Below are 13883 nucleotides of genomic sequence, written 5' to 3' on the forward strand. Positions count from 1 at the left end.
CTACTCATGATTGTCCAAACTGACATGGCACCCTTAACAGTTTCTTTACCAACCAAGAACTCCATCCAGCAGTTTTCAAAAAGGCTCCTCCGATTCAGTTCACCTTGCCTGTTTCCTGTTTCCAAACCTTCGCTTTAATGCACTGCTTTCTCTCTTCACTCCTTCCTACGTCTTGGAGTTTCTCTGTTACCTGAGCTCATCCTTGCCTAGGACTTAGGATCTGATTCTCTCCTTTCCACACTCACAGTAGCCTGCTAGTCTCATTCATTCCCTGACTTGGGTGGGTCTTGGAACTCCAGCTGGCCCTGAGCTCTGGGAATTCTTACACTCCTGTTGAGAAGTCAGGCAATCTTCTCAATGAACTCAATGCAATAAAATGAGGTTTAGAAAGATGCAGGAATACAAATCAATCCCATGAGGACATTAAATTGCCAAGTGCTTGAACAACTCAAAGTTAATCATCATCCCTTATCCTTAGGTAGTCTATTCCTATTTATAAGTGAAGAACAGGTTCATATGGGTTAAATAATTTATCTAAGTTCATACAACTTATCAATGTGGGGCACAGAGCTAATATTCAGCCCCAAGTTTTTTGAGCTCCAAAGCTGTATTTGATGTAAGATTATGTACTTTGTTTTGTTTTTAATGACAGTATCATTGGATTCAATTAAGATGGAAAAGAGTATAATGGAGGAGCTGGAGGCCATTGCCATTCAAGAAAATAATTGCTTACTTTCTGCCAGGTATGGGGCTATGACCTTTACATAACTATCTCATTTAAATCTTCAATGTAACCCTTAAATGTAAATAGTACATATTTACTATTATTCTTATTTTATTAATAAAAGAATAAAACTAAGGTATAAAGAAGTTAAATAACTTGCAGAGGCCCAAAACTACTAAACAGTAGAGCTAAAATATCCCGATTCCATACCTATGACTACTCACTCACCATGCATCTCCATCCTCCCAGCCCCTCTGCCCGTTTGTCAACTAGACAGATGTGAGGGAGTTGGGTCTCAAAGGGGAACTGCCCAATCTCCCTTGCTTAGATGGCACCCCTCCCCTCTTACCATCCCTGTACCTTCCAACTCAATCTATAAGATAAATACTTGCTGAAACAAGATCTTACAAATGAGTATAACTAGTAAAAATGCCCTGCAAGAACATAAATTTCTATGTCATAAATAAGGGCTGCTATAATCTCTTCCAAAACTAGAGATATAAGCACTTAGAAGGTATGAACTGGCAAAAGGGAAACCCTGGATTAGGAAAACTGGATACATTTGGCTAGTTAAATGATATAGTGGGATGTTTTTACATGAGTATTACTCAGACTGTTGTCCACTAACCTCACTGCTTTAGAATCATCTAAGACAAATTGTAAATGCAGATTTCTAGGCCTCCCTATGTCTGTTTCCAGAAACCCTGAGGGGCAGGCAGGGTTCGGTAATCTTATTTAACAACGAACAAGCTCCCCTAGTATTTCAGGTGTAGATGCACACAGTTCCATGTGCTCACAGGGTCTTCAGTATTATCAGTTTTTGCAACTGTTTAGACAGATTACAATGAGAACTTATGTTCTTTCAGGGTTTATAGAATAATTTATTATTCCAATCATTATTAGGATAGATTATAGATGACACAGATATATTCAAATATTTAGAAATTTTCATTCTCTATTGTCATTGATGTCTCGCACATACATCCATACACACACACACACACACACACACACACACACAAAACCTCTAAAAATAGCATAAAAAATTCAGTTCAAGCATATTTTTATATCATACTTATTTTAAATGCATTATCCCAAGCACTGCAGAGAGATTCTAATCAGTACTGTGAAAACAAAGTGTTTTTACACACACACACACACACACAAAAAAAAAAAAAAAAAAAAAAAAAAAAAAAAAGTTTAGGACACTGCTTTGTTAAATCCTTCTCCTGAATACTCATGATACATACTAAAGATTTGCAATGCTCCGGAGTGAAAAAGAAACTTGCTATCTTCAGTTACTATTTAACAAACTTACTTGCACAGAGAATGATTTTTTTCCTTCTTCTCTGCATATTCTTTATCACCAATTTGCTTAGCTCTGAATTCATTTACTCTACAAATACAAGTTACAAACATATACAGCAATTATAAACTAGGCAGTGTGTTAGATGAGGGATAAAATGGCGAGTAAGCTAGACAGACTATTCAACAGCTACATTCATTACCACTTGAAACTTATCAAGTCACAAAGGCTTCTCAGAGCCCAAGGGGACCTGATGCAATGGGATGGGCCACATTGCCTCACCAGTGACCTTATTTTAGTTACAGTTCGCAAGGAACTTGGAGAATTTCCAGATTTAGAGATGTTCTTGGGCTTGATGCTGGGAGCTGCATACCCAAATTCATTCTTTAACAAGGTACAGTATTACAGGATCTGTCTTGGTGTACTCCAGAGCACCATGGCTACTTCAAAACAGGCAGTTAAACTAGATGTTGAATCAAAATTTAATTCATAGATTTTATGTTTGTCCTTTGTTAAAAATAAATATTTATTGAGAGACAGAGAGAGAGAGAGAGAGAGAGAGAGAGAGAGAGAGAGAGAGAGATCAATCTGCTGCCTGCCCTGCATGCCCCCTACCGGGGATTAAGCCAGGTATGTGCCCTGACCAGGAATCAAACCAGCGACCTTTAGGTACATGCACTGGGCAATACCCAACCAACTGTGCCACACTGGCCTGGGCCAGTAGTTTCTTTATATTTTGGAATACTGCTAATCATTTGCAAGGCTATTTTAAATGTCCACTGACTAATAAACTTGAAGAATTGGGGTATTTGACAGCTCAGATGTACAGTACTTTGTCATTATATTTTTATTTTTGTTGGCTGGTTATTCTTCTCTTAAAATAAGGAGCACTAAACAATCCCCTCAAGGAGCCAGTCTCCGTATTATATATCTCATCGCTTTGAGAATGATTAAAAGAATGCTAAATCACTGGCTCATGTAAGAATTGATTTTGTGGTTTTATTATGTTAGTGACCATGCTGATGATAGGTACTCCAGGCTGTAAATCCTATGCTGCTATGTATTGCCTCACATCTGTTACAGGGCCAGCAGTTTTGATTTTGCCTTCCCACATGGAAAGCCTGTAACTTATAAGAGGTTTTATTCCTTAAACATTAGCCCTCCTGCCTAAGTTCTCTCCTGTGGCAGAGGAGATAGAGGCAGAAATTCAAGAACTGAAATGGTTTCAAACCCCAGGTCATTCACCCATAGATGTAACAGTCTTTCCACTGTCACGTCTTCTGGTTCGCCCAGCTGTAACTTAACCATGTATATACCTACATCTAGGACAATGTAAGACTCCTGGACTCTTGAGAAGAGTAAGTTCACTCACTTTGGAACCCCAAATTCTAGACTTCAACTGGATCAGCCCTGCTTACAAACATATGGTAAATATTGCTGCCTGGTCACACACACATCTACATTAAGGAGATTAGCTTTGGATTTTTATGTATTGCTCTACTCCTCCCTTTCTTCCCCCCCCCCACCCCGCTCCTTTCCCTCCCTCCCCCCCTCCCTCCTACCCCTCCCCCCCACCCACACACACACCCACACACACACAAATAGTGGAAAGTTTTGCTTTAGAATGTGAACAAAATTGGGGGGGTGGGGGGGAAATCACCTAGATTAAAGAAAATATATTTATTTCTTTGGAAATGTCTGAAATAGCAGAATTACGCTCCATCTATTAATTCAAGAGCTATTTAGTGAAAGTTTACTATCTGTCAGATAATCTACTAGGGGCTAGAGATACATCAGTGAGAGCAAGACAATGTCTGGAATTAAAAGTCCATTTTCTGCAGCCATATGAGGCTCAATTCTGAATGAGCAAAATAACAAGTGTCTTAGCTTTGAAGCTGCCTGACCAGTTTGGGTCATGTAGCCTATCACACTCTTCCAAGCTCATTCCTACTCACACCCACTTTGAGGACATGTGTGGAATCTTACTCCCAAATGAAGGGCTTCCAAAAAGAAGATTATGAGGAAAATATGAAGGGAAAACATAAGGTTCATTTGAGAGGAAGATTTTTAATAAATGGTATTTTGAGTGGAGATGGAATCAGATGACCTAATTCCTTGTGCAGGGGAAGATGGTGCACAAGGTCAGTCTCCGCCATGAGAAGGTAGGTCATCAGAGAGAGGTCCACTCTGCCAGTGCAAAGTTTACCGTTTAACACAAAAAGGGGAATATATATGCATGTTGTGCTACAGCTTTACAACCTGAATTTTGAGAATTACCATCTGGTCTCAAGAGGGAAAACAACACAAGTAGGAAATCAGCATTCCATTACCAAATGGCTAGACTTCCACCCACCATTTATTTACCTTGTAACACAAGGGTTTCTTATGGGTCTGTATTTATGATTTTTCCACTGAATAAAATCGATATGGAGTCTCCTAAAGTGCTCTTGGAGAGCAGAGTAGAGTTCCATGTGGCGTGGAAATGCAGCGTGTTTGCACACAAATAAACCTTGTAGCGCTGAGCAATTCATCCTCAGAGCCTGTGTGTGATAGCACTTTATGAGGTGCCTTAAACAAAAGCTGGAAAGAAACTGGAGCTATTTGTGTTTGTCTCAAGAGAATAAAAGCTTTTTCCTTGAGTTCTCTGATGCATATAATGTTTGAGATTTACAGAAATAGCATCCTTTTCCCCCTGAGTATAAAACCCCCAGGCAAAAAAAAAAAAAATAACCCTGCAACATGTAACTAGCAGGTAGTCTATTTCATCAGCTACTCAAATAAGAGCTGCAGAAATCTGAAGGGAAAAAACACGTTTTAAATTATATTGCAGATGCACCTAATTTCCTGACGGAGCTGAGGGTCCATTGTGCTCCACCAAAATAAACGAGGTAGAATTACTGACGTTGCCTCTTTTTTTGCATGGTCCCTCTGCTTATCCAGTCTGCTTCTCTGCCCCATAGAAATCCTGTGGTTCCCAAGGAGGCTTTGCAATCAAGGAGCTATGCACAAGCTCAGGATTTAGCTGTTTACATTGCTGCAAATCCCCAGTGCTCCAGGGATTCAGGAGGCAGGTAAGTGGAGAATGAATCTTCCCTCTTTTGCAAGACAAAGCTGCTTCATCAGCAAACTCCCCGGTTTCCTTCAGCCCTTTCCTCAACCCCTTTCCCCCACAGGTCATTGGTGTACCACAGTCCTGGGCAAAGTATGCTTCTGCTCAGCTCCGGAATCCTAGACACTTCCTTCTTCCTGACACCCCTCCGGGTGGGGTGGGGAGGGGGTCCGTATCATTCCTCAAATGTGCTCTTCCAACATGTCTGACTCTCCATCTCAGCTTGTCTTATCTTCTTATCCTTACAAGTAGGTGTTGCTAATGTTTCATCCTCAGTCTTCTCTCCTGTATACTCTCCTTAAGCTGCGCTTCCTTCGGTGAATCACTTCTCCTCTCTGGTCTTCCCTTTACATATATGTGGAGGGAAGAAAATAATGGACTAAATGAATCTGAATCCTATCTTCAAATTCTGTGACAATAATTCAGAAGGTAGACTTGACACTGGAGCTAGAGAGCTATAGGTCCCGGGTGAGAAAAAGATGGGCTTGGGAGAATGAGTCTCAGGAAGAACATCGTGAGAGAACTGGTACCACAGCTCAGGGCAGGGCCAGGGATGACCTGATGGCCAGGTGCCCCCCACGCCCCCCCACCCCCCCTACCCCCGCCCAACACTGTAGATCTCACCCCCTTGGAGCCCCACTGAGATTCTCTCGCATAAACACCAAAGGTAGCTTGAAACGGGGAAATAAGTCACCAGAGGGAGGACTGAGAAGTGTCTAGAGCTTGGATGTGTTGCCTCCTTTGCCTTTTTTTTTCCTGACTCAGAAACAGAAAAAGCAAAATAGAAGCAATACACTCTCAAAGGCCACTCAGGGCTCACTTGGTCTTGCTCCAGGAAGCCCAAGCACCAGATACCTGACTCTAAAACATTCAATTAGGGTGCACCTAGGATTCAAAACTAGCTAAAGTACTCTTTAATCAAGGACTCTATAAGCTAAACTTGATAATGTGAGTGTTCTGGAATGAAATTCTATATACATGGTTTATAGGTTACTTAGACATAAAAAGTATAAAGTTTATTCATTTGGAAGTTTATATAAATGTCCAGCTGTTCCTCATTAGGGACCTGGTAAGAAGCCCTCACTAGATGTGACTGAAGGCTTCTGCTCTGTCCCCAACCCCAGCCCCACCTGCACTAGGATGTCTCTGTTGGTTTGGGGCCCAGAACGCTGCCCTCTAGCACTGCTAAAGAAGTTTGCTTGGGTCAATAAGTCTACAGAATGCCTGCAGCACAAATCACTTGTTACCCAGGTGTAATGGGCAACAATTATAAGGCTAGTCTACAGGCTCAGGTTCAAATAATGTATTTTTCCCATGCTGTCATATTTATTTAGAACAGTGGTTCACAACTGAAGAACTTGGAGAGATATTTGGCAGTGTCTGGAGACAATTTTTGTTATCACTCTGGTGAGGTGGGGGTGATAATGAAATCCAGTAGATCAAGTTCATAGGTGCTGCCAAACATCCTATAATGCACAGAACAGTGCACGCGCGCGCACACACACACACACACACACACACACACACACACACACAATTATCTACTGCAAAATTTCAATAGTGCCAAGGTTGAGAAACTGATTTATAACCAATTCAGAGAACTATCTGTCCAGTATCAGTTACACAGGGACTCTCTCCCTTCCTCCTTTTCCTTTTGGGGGCTATGCTAGGGTTGAAAAGAGATCCATGGGACTTCCAATTTGGGATGGTGAGCTCGGCCTCTCTATCTATGGTTACTTGATGTTGCTTCTTACAGCCACTGGCCATAAGGTACCCTTACCTTTGGTCTCCCTGCAGCTGCCCCTGATAATCCCCAGAAGTATCTTGTTGTCAATGGGATGTAGGACTACCTAAGAGCTTTTGTTTGGCTTTTCCCCCCTCTAATTTGCCTTTTCTGAAAGTAAGGAGAGCCACAGCCTTGGGCACCTATGCCTTTATTACCCTTTTAAAAGAGTAATCTACATGCCTTTCTGGGTCTTACTGAAGAAGCCACAGTAGCAAAAAAGATCGCTAGTAGGTCCTCTGCTATGTTAAATACTCAGTAACTTCCCAGCTTCTGGTAAGGATTTATCTTACTCTGCCAGCCTGACACTGTCTAGGACTCATCTGTCTTCTCCCAAGCTGGGGCCTCTGAGTCCTGAATTCTGCCCCTGGGAATACTGCAGGTGGATTTACCAGCTCTGAGGGGATGGGAGAGATGAGAAAACTGGCGCCCTTTGGAGAGAAAGGCAACTCTGTTACAGGATTAGAGCTACAGCTGAGCATGACTCTTCACATGGCCTGTACTTACACATCCTCACCATCAGTGATGGTGTGAGATTTTCTCATTTAGCCATGCCATTCACACTGTGTGCTGACTCCAAGTCTTTATTAAATTACTAGTGGCCTGGTGCACAGATTTGTGCACACTGAAAGAAAATTAATTAGAAGAAATATTTTAATATTGCTATTCACCCTTTCTCTATAATAGAAGTGTCAACCAAATCCATAATTGACAATGACAGATCAAAACACACACATGCAATTGGTGCCAACAAGAGCTTTATATGCATCGCACATGTGCAATCAACGTTTATTTTTAAATTGCCATTGCCCATCATATGTACCAGCTGGCTGGTTGGTCAGACGGTCAGACAGATGGATGGTCAGTCAGTTAGCCTTTTATATATATATATAGATCATGGAATTATAATGCTCTGTGTACATATTCGCTTGCCCATGGGCTTTGAGGAAGACTGTCTTTCCTCTCCTCAAAGTCAATGCAAGACACAGTACTCAGCACATATGAGGAATCTGGAATTACCAAATGGAAAAAGCAGCAACTGAATAAAATATTTCCAAGTAAAATATTTCTAAGGAGTTAGAAAGAAAGGTAGGGTGGGTGCAGCTATCCAGAATTCACAGGGTGAAAATTTATACAGACAACCGAAAGAGCAGCACACAGTTCTTCTGAAGCTTTTAGTACAATGCAATAAAAATCAGCAAGATATATATATATTTTTTCTGTCACTCAGAAATTGTGGCAGCAAATAAATTATTTTTTATTTGTGGAAGACACAGATAAAATTCCACATGTCATCATTTGAATTATCCCACAAGGTTAGTTGAAAAACTTAACTGTAAATTAAGCAGTGCGGATGCTGGGATGGGATTCCAGAGGACTACCAACTCTCACCAGCCTCCACGGGAAAAGGACTGACATCAAAGTGCTATAGACCTGCAAGCAGCTTCTCTACTTTGATCTGAAGGCAGCTTAAAAGCTGCCTGCTTTTAGGGATAGTTTTCAGTTATATAAATTATCTTTATACTGGGCTTGTTTAGCCCCAGGTCAGGGAACCAGCATGCAAATGTATTTCATGAAGAGAAACTCCTATTTTACACCATTGGGTTTACTTGACTCACAGGAGTGAGAAATCAATGATGTTAAATTTGCACTGAGAATTTTCCTGACTCTTGGGTCCTTGTTACCAAACTGTTAAACCACCTGAATTAAATCTCTAGATTAAGTATGAAATTGTTTTATTATATAGCAAATTATAACCTGTGTTAAAATTATCAATACAACTTATTTTTATTTATTATCAAAGATTGCACTTTATTGAACAAAGAATGAATTTAGGCAAAGATTATAATATCAAAGTAATAGCAACTATAGCTGATATAGATAATATTTATCTCAGTTTATGTATCAGATGTGCAAATAAATATAACTTTATAATAATTATTAATAATTTGATGTGCTGTCTATTTCCCATTCCACTAAAATGGCAGAAACTTTTATTTGTAGTTCCTTAATGCCATAGGGAATTCAGTGGTGAAAATGTGCCTCGTACACTGTGTGGCCTAATCTGCAAAAACATTTGTGGATGGAAGAAGTTCCAGACAGAAGTCAACAAAGGGCATGTGAAACAATGGACACACAGCTTTGACAAGACAGATACAGGTGACTTGAAACTCTATAGCAGGTAATATGATAACAAAGGGAAAGTCCAGGCTTTAGGTTTTGATGGTCCCAGATCCAAATTCCTGCTCTGACATCTTCAGCAACAATTCTGAGTCTTGGCTTCTGATTTGTTAGTAGCCATTACATCATAGAGGTAATGATGTTCACTTCCAGGGTGGTACATCTATTAAAGGAGTTTATGACTAAAGTTTTGGACATGCACAGAAGGTACATGAAAGATAGTAGTTATCAGGTGAGATTCCAAATAACAGAATACCTAACTCAGATTGACTGAATCACAAAGGAGATATCATCTTTTATGTAGACTGAAAAGTTCTAAAATAGAGTGGGATTCACATGCAATTTCACACAATAGCTCGTAATGCCAATCAGGACTCCAGGTGTTCTCTGAAATTGCCTTTTTTGCTCTCCTCCTTAATTCAGCTTTGTGTCCCTCATGCTGACAAAATGGTTCATTGTACTCCGCAAAGGTGGAAAATGAGTATTTGTTGCAGAATTACTAGCTGGGGTCTTGAGATTCACTCTGCTTTATCATTCCAGAACAAGTGGCCAAGAAGATGAAATCCACTGATTGGCTCAGCTTCGGACTATGGCTTGGGAGCAGGATACAAGACCACTCTTTGCAAACCCTCAATATCTCTATTGTTTTACTTTCCCTCTATTGCTCTCCCAAACCCCCAGCACTCTTTCAGAGAAAAGCATTTCTAGCCTGGGTTTTAGAGGTGAAGAAAGGGACCCCTCTCTATTCAAACTCCCAAATATTTTGTCTGTGCCTCAAGTTCCCTACATAATCTTAAATATTTAGGATTTTGAAAGCCAAAGCCAGAAAATTCTCTTTGGTTCTATGTTTCACCCTAGCATATCCCTCTTATATGACAATGTTCACTAAATACTTCATTTTTCATTTCCTTGAGTCAGACAAGTTAGAAAGTCTTGCAATTTTTTAAGTCAAACACTTATATTTGTCTATGGAGACAAGATACACTACGCACATAATACTTATTTCAGTAATCATCAGTATTTTCATCTTGATGTAATTTTTTTTACAGCTGCTTCAGTATTAGCAATAAACTCTAAGGATTAACTTGCTGATACTGTTGAACACATAAATAAGGACATTTCTTATCCCCAGCCTACAGGTGCAAGGACTTGAGCATGCACAGAATATTAACATATTCCCTAAGGATCCTTGTGGGGGCCCTACCATCTCTTGATTCAGGTTCTTATTAGCAGTTACAACTGAATCAAGATGTTCTCAATTCACTCAACTATTTGGGTTTTGATACTTGAACCTAACAATCATTGTTTGGAATTATCCTTTTATTCTTATAGTTTAAAAAAAGAGAAAAAGCAACAACCCATAGCTGAGAAAAAGAAATGCAGCTTTTTCCATTCCTGATTGGTGGTAGCAAACTATATTTAGTTGCACATCTTGGAATATTTTGGCTATTGTTTGTCCAAACACGACATTGCTTCAATAGATCTATGTATAACCACCAAACAAATATCCACACAGAAAGACAACCAAGAAAACTTCCTGGCTTCTACAATGGCTCTTTCCCCCCTTTATAAATGTGAAAGATGGGTGACATCATAATTAATGTATGGCACTTAGCCTATACTCAATTCTTGGTATCTTGACTTATTATTATTGTGTGAAGAAAGGCCCTAATTGGGGCCTTCAAGTCTCTCTCTCCTTACAGCCTCAGTGGAAGGTGGTAAGGGCTTGTAGTAGAGGCCCTAATGAAATTGGATACTTGGGCTTTTCAGTGAAGCTGCAAGCAAGGGTCTGTGTTAGATTATTTTAAATACTGCTCTGTGTTGTTAAAGTTGTATTACATATGTGTTAATGTTGAATGTGGCTGAGATTTTTGTCTGAAAATAATTTATTCAATAATTTCATAAATGATAACCCAAGGGAAAACATTTAAAACTTTGAGGAAGAAAAAACCTGGTAGTTCATAACTGTGTTCCTCAGGCACCCTTGCAAATAATGAACCAGAACTAGGAGTTGCCAAGTCCTATATGGGCACTCAGGACTCCTGGTATATAAATGAATATGACCTTGATGAACAATGCATGAGAGTATCAATTCCTAACACTGGACTCCAGCCATCTTTTATAGACAGAGTCCTTTAACCAGGCTTCTTCCTTTAATAGTTTGTCTAGAACCATAGTTGACTCTTAATATACACATGTACAAATAAATTAATGAGTGACCCACCTTCAGATTTTGCTGTGTTCTGGCATTCCAATAACCTTCATCCCAAGCATTGGCTTTCAACATTAGAGATTTTTCAGCTAGATATGCAAAGACCCTAAAATGAAAACAGATTAGCACCGAATCACATGTTAAAAGAATCAATATTTCCCCCATAACACATTAACCCAGAAAAGATAAGCATAAAAACATGCTACCAAGACCAATCCCAACCCACTCATCAATTTAGAATAGCCAGTGTTTTTTGGGGGGATAACAGGTAAGTGTAAGAATGGGATTCATTCCGAAACCAGTTTGGCTCAGTGATAGAGCATCTGTCTGTGGACTGAAAGGTCCCAGGTTCGATTCCAGTCAAGGGCATGTACGTTGGCTGTGGGCACATCCCCGGGTAGGGGATGTGCAGGAGGCAGCTGGTCGATGTTTCTCTCTCATCAACGTTTCTGGCTCTCTATCTCCCTCCCTTCCTCTCTGTAAAAAAATCAATAAAAATATATTTTTTTAAAAAAGAATGAGATTCATGGAGGATGGTGTGGGGGAAATGCAACATGGATTTCTCTTTGAGTATTTTCATTAGATTTTCCAATCTGGGTCAGTAAAATGCAAAACTAGAAAAGGAGAAAAGGAAACAAGTGCTTCTGAGCAGATTAAACAGGGAAGTGTTCTCTGTCATCCTATTAATCTAATCTCATTCATCTATCTGCTGTTGTAGCCTCTAGAGCAGAAAGTCAAGGCCAATCTGCCTAAGCCTCCCAGACTGCCCTAGCTCTAAGGATGTGTACTCTCTAGTTTCTCCCCTGATATCTCTATCCAGCCCTGCAGACACCATAGAGAGGATGAATCTGTAGACCACCAGGTGAGAGTATGAGTAAAATACTAAGTAGACAATCAAAACAAACCTTTTTCCCAAGGAGTGCATTAAACCCACTGGGTATTGCACAAATTAGTTTACAGAGCTCAGTCGTTTTAAATTCATCAAAACAAACAAACCAAATGAATAAAAGGAAGAGGGAAGGAGAGAGGGGGAAATGGAGGGAAGACAAAATTGAGTTTTCATTTATTTGCCATTTAAAAACATAGCTGATACCGTTCTAGAAGACTGAGTAATGTAACCAATACTTGATTTCTACAGCTACAATTTGGAAATAAAGAAGCCTTCATTTCTTAAAAACTGAGTAAATAGTAATCTTTTTTTACTTTGACTTATCAAAGTAAATCAAATCATGAGCTGAATTATCGACATTTACAAAACTCAAACTGACTGTGTGGTTTTTCATGTAATTTCATTTTTCAACTTCTCTCATTTATGTCCCCCAAAGTCCCTCTTCCTTGCTAACGGTCATTATGTGGCTGGGCTATAGCCTTCTGAAAACACTACCAACCAGTTTATCTGCTGGTGGGAGATCCAGGAAATGATTGCCCTAAAAGATTTCAAGTAAGGAGGCAGACTAATTTAGAAAGTCTTTCCTTATGTTTCCTTCCAGCATAGAATAACTATTGAATAAATGCTTTTAAACTATAAAAAAAAATTTCCTACCTCTTCTTCTTTTATTCAAATATAGTTTAAATTCAAAAGGCTTCATTTGAAACATCGTTGGCTTCCTAGGTTTAAGAGATTATTGCCTGTGGAATTTTTAAATTACCTTTTGAAGGAAAAAAGATGTTGGATTCAGGATTTTGGTAGTAAATGGGCACTTTTTTGACTTTTAAAAAAACTGTATTTTTAAATTTTTTGTTATTTTGTTTTATATATTTTATTGATTTTTTTTTTAACAGAGAGGAAGGGAATGTTATAGAGAATTAAAAACATTGATGAGAGAGAAATATCGATCAGCTGCCTCCTATACACCCCCTACTGGGGACATGCCCAAAACTGAGGTACAGCCCTTGACTGGAATTAAACCGGGGACCCTTCAGTCCATAGGCTGACACTCTATTCACTGAGCCAAACAGGTTAGGGCAATACTGTGTTTTTGAAAAGCAGTTTTAGGTTCACTACAAAATTAAGGAGCAGGTTTAGAGATTTCCCATATAAACCCTGTTCTCACACAGGCATAGCCTCCCCCATTATCAACATCCCCACCAGGTTTTATGTGAACATAAACTTACAATTCCTTTGGATAAATACCAAAGAGCATGATTGCTAGATCACATGAAAAGAGTATATTTAGTTTCACAAAAAACCACCAAACCACCTTTCAAAGTAAATATATCATTTTCATTCCCACCAGCAAAGATCTACAGTTCCTGTTGCTCCGTATCCTTGCCCACATTTGTTATTGTCAGTATTTCAGATTTGGCCATTCTAATACGTGGGTAGCAATATCTTGCTGTTTCAGGTTGTATTTCCTGATTACACATAATGTGGAGCAAATTTTCCTATGTTTATTTGCCATGTAAGGTTTGGTGGTTTTTTTTTGTGTTTTTTTACCTATTTTTTAAATTAGGTTGTTGGTTTTATTATTGTGGAGTTCTAAGCGTTTTTATATATTTATGATGCACACTGACCACCAGGGGGCAGATGCTCAATGTAGGAGCTGGCCCCAGCTTACAGGCCCCAGG

Source organism: Pipistrellus kuhlii, unplaced genomic scaffold (genome assembly GCF_014108245.1).
Source record: "Pipistrellus kuhlii isolate mPipKuh1 unplaced genomic scaffold, mPipKuh1.p scaffold_m20_p_12, whole genome shotgun sequence".
NCBI lineage: Eukaryota > Metazoa > Chordata > Mammalia > Chiroptera > Vespertilionidae > Pipistrellus > Pipistrellus kuhlii.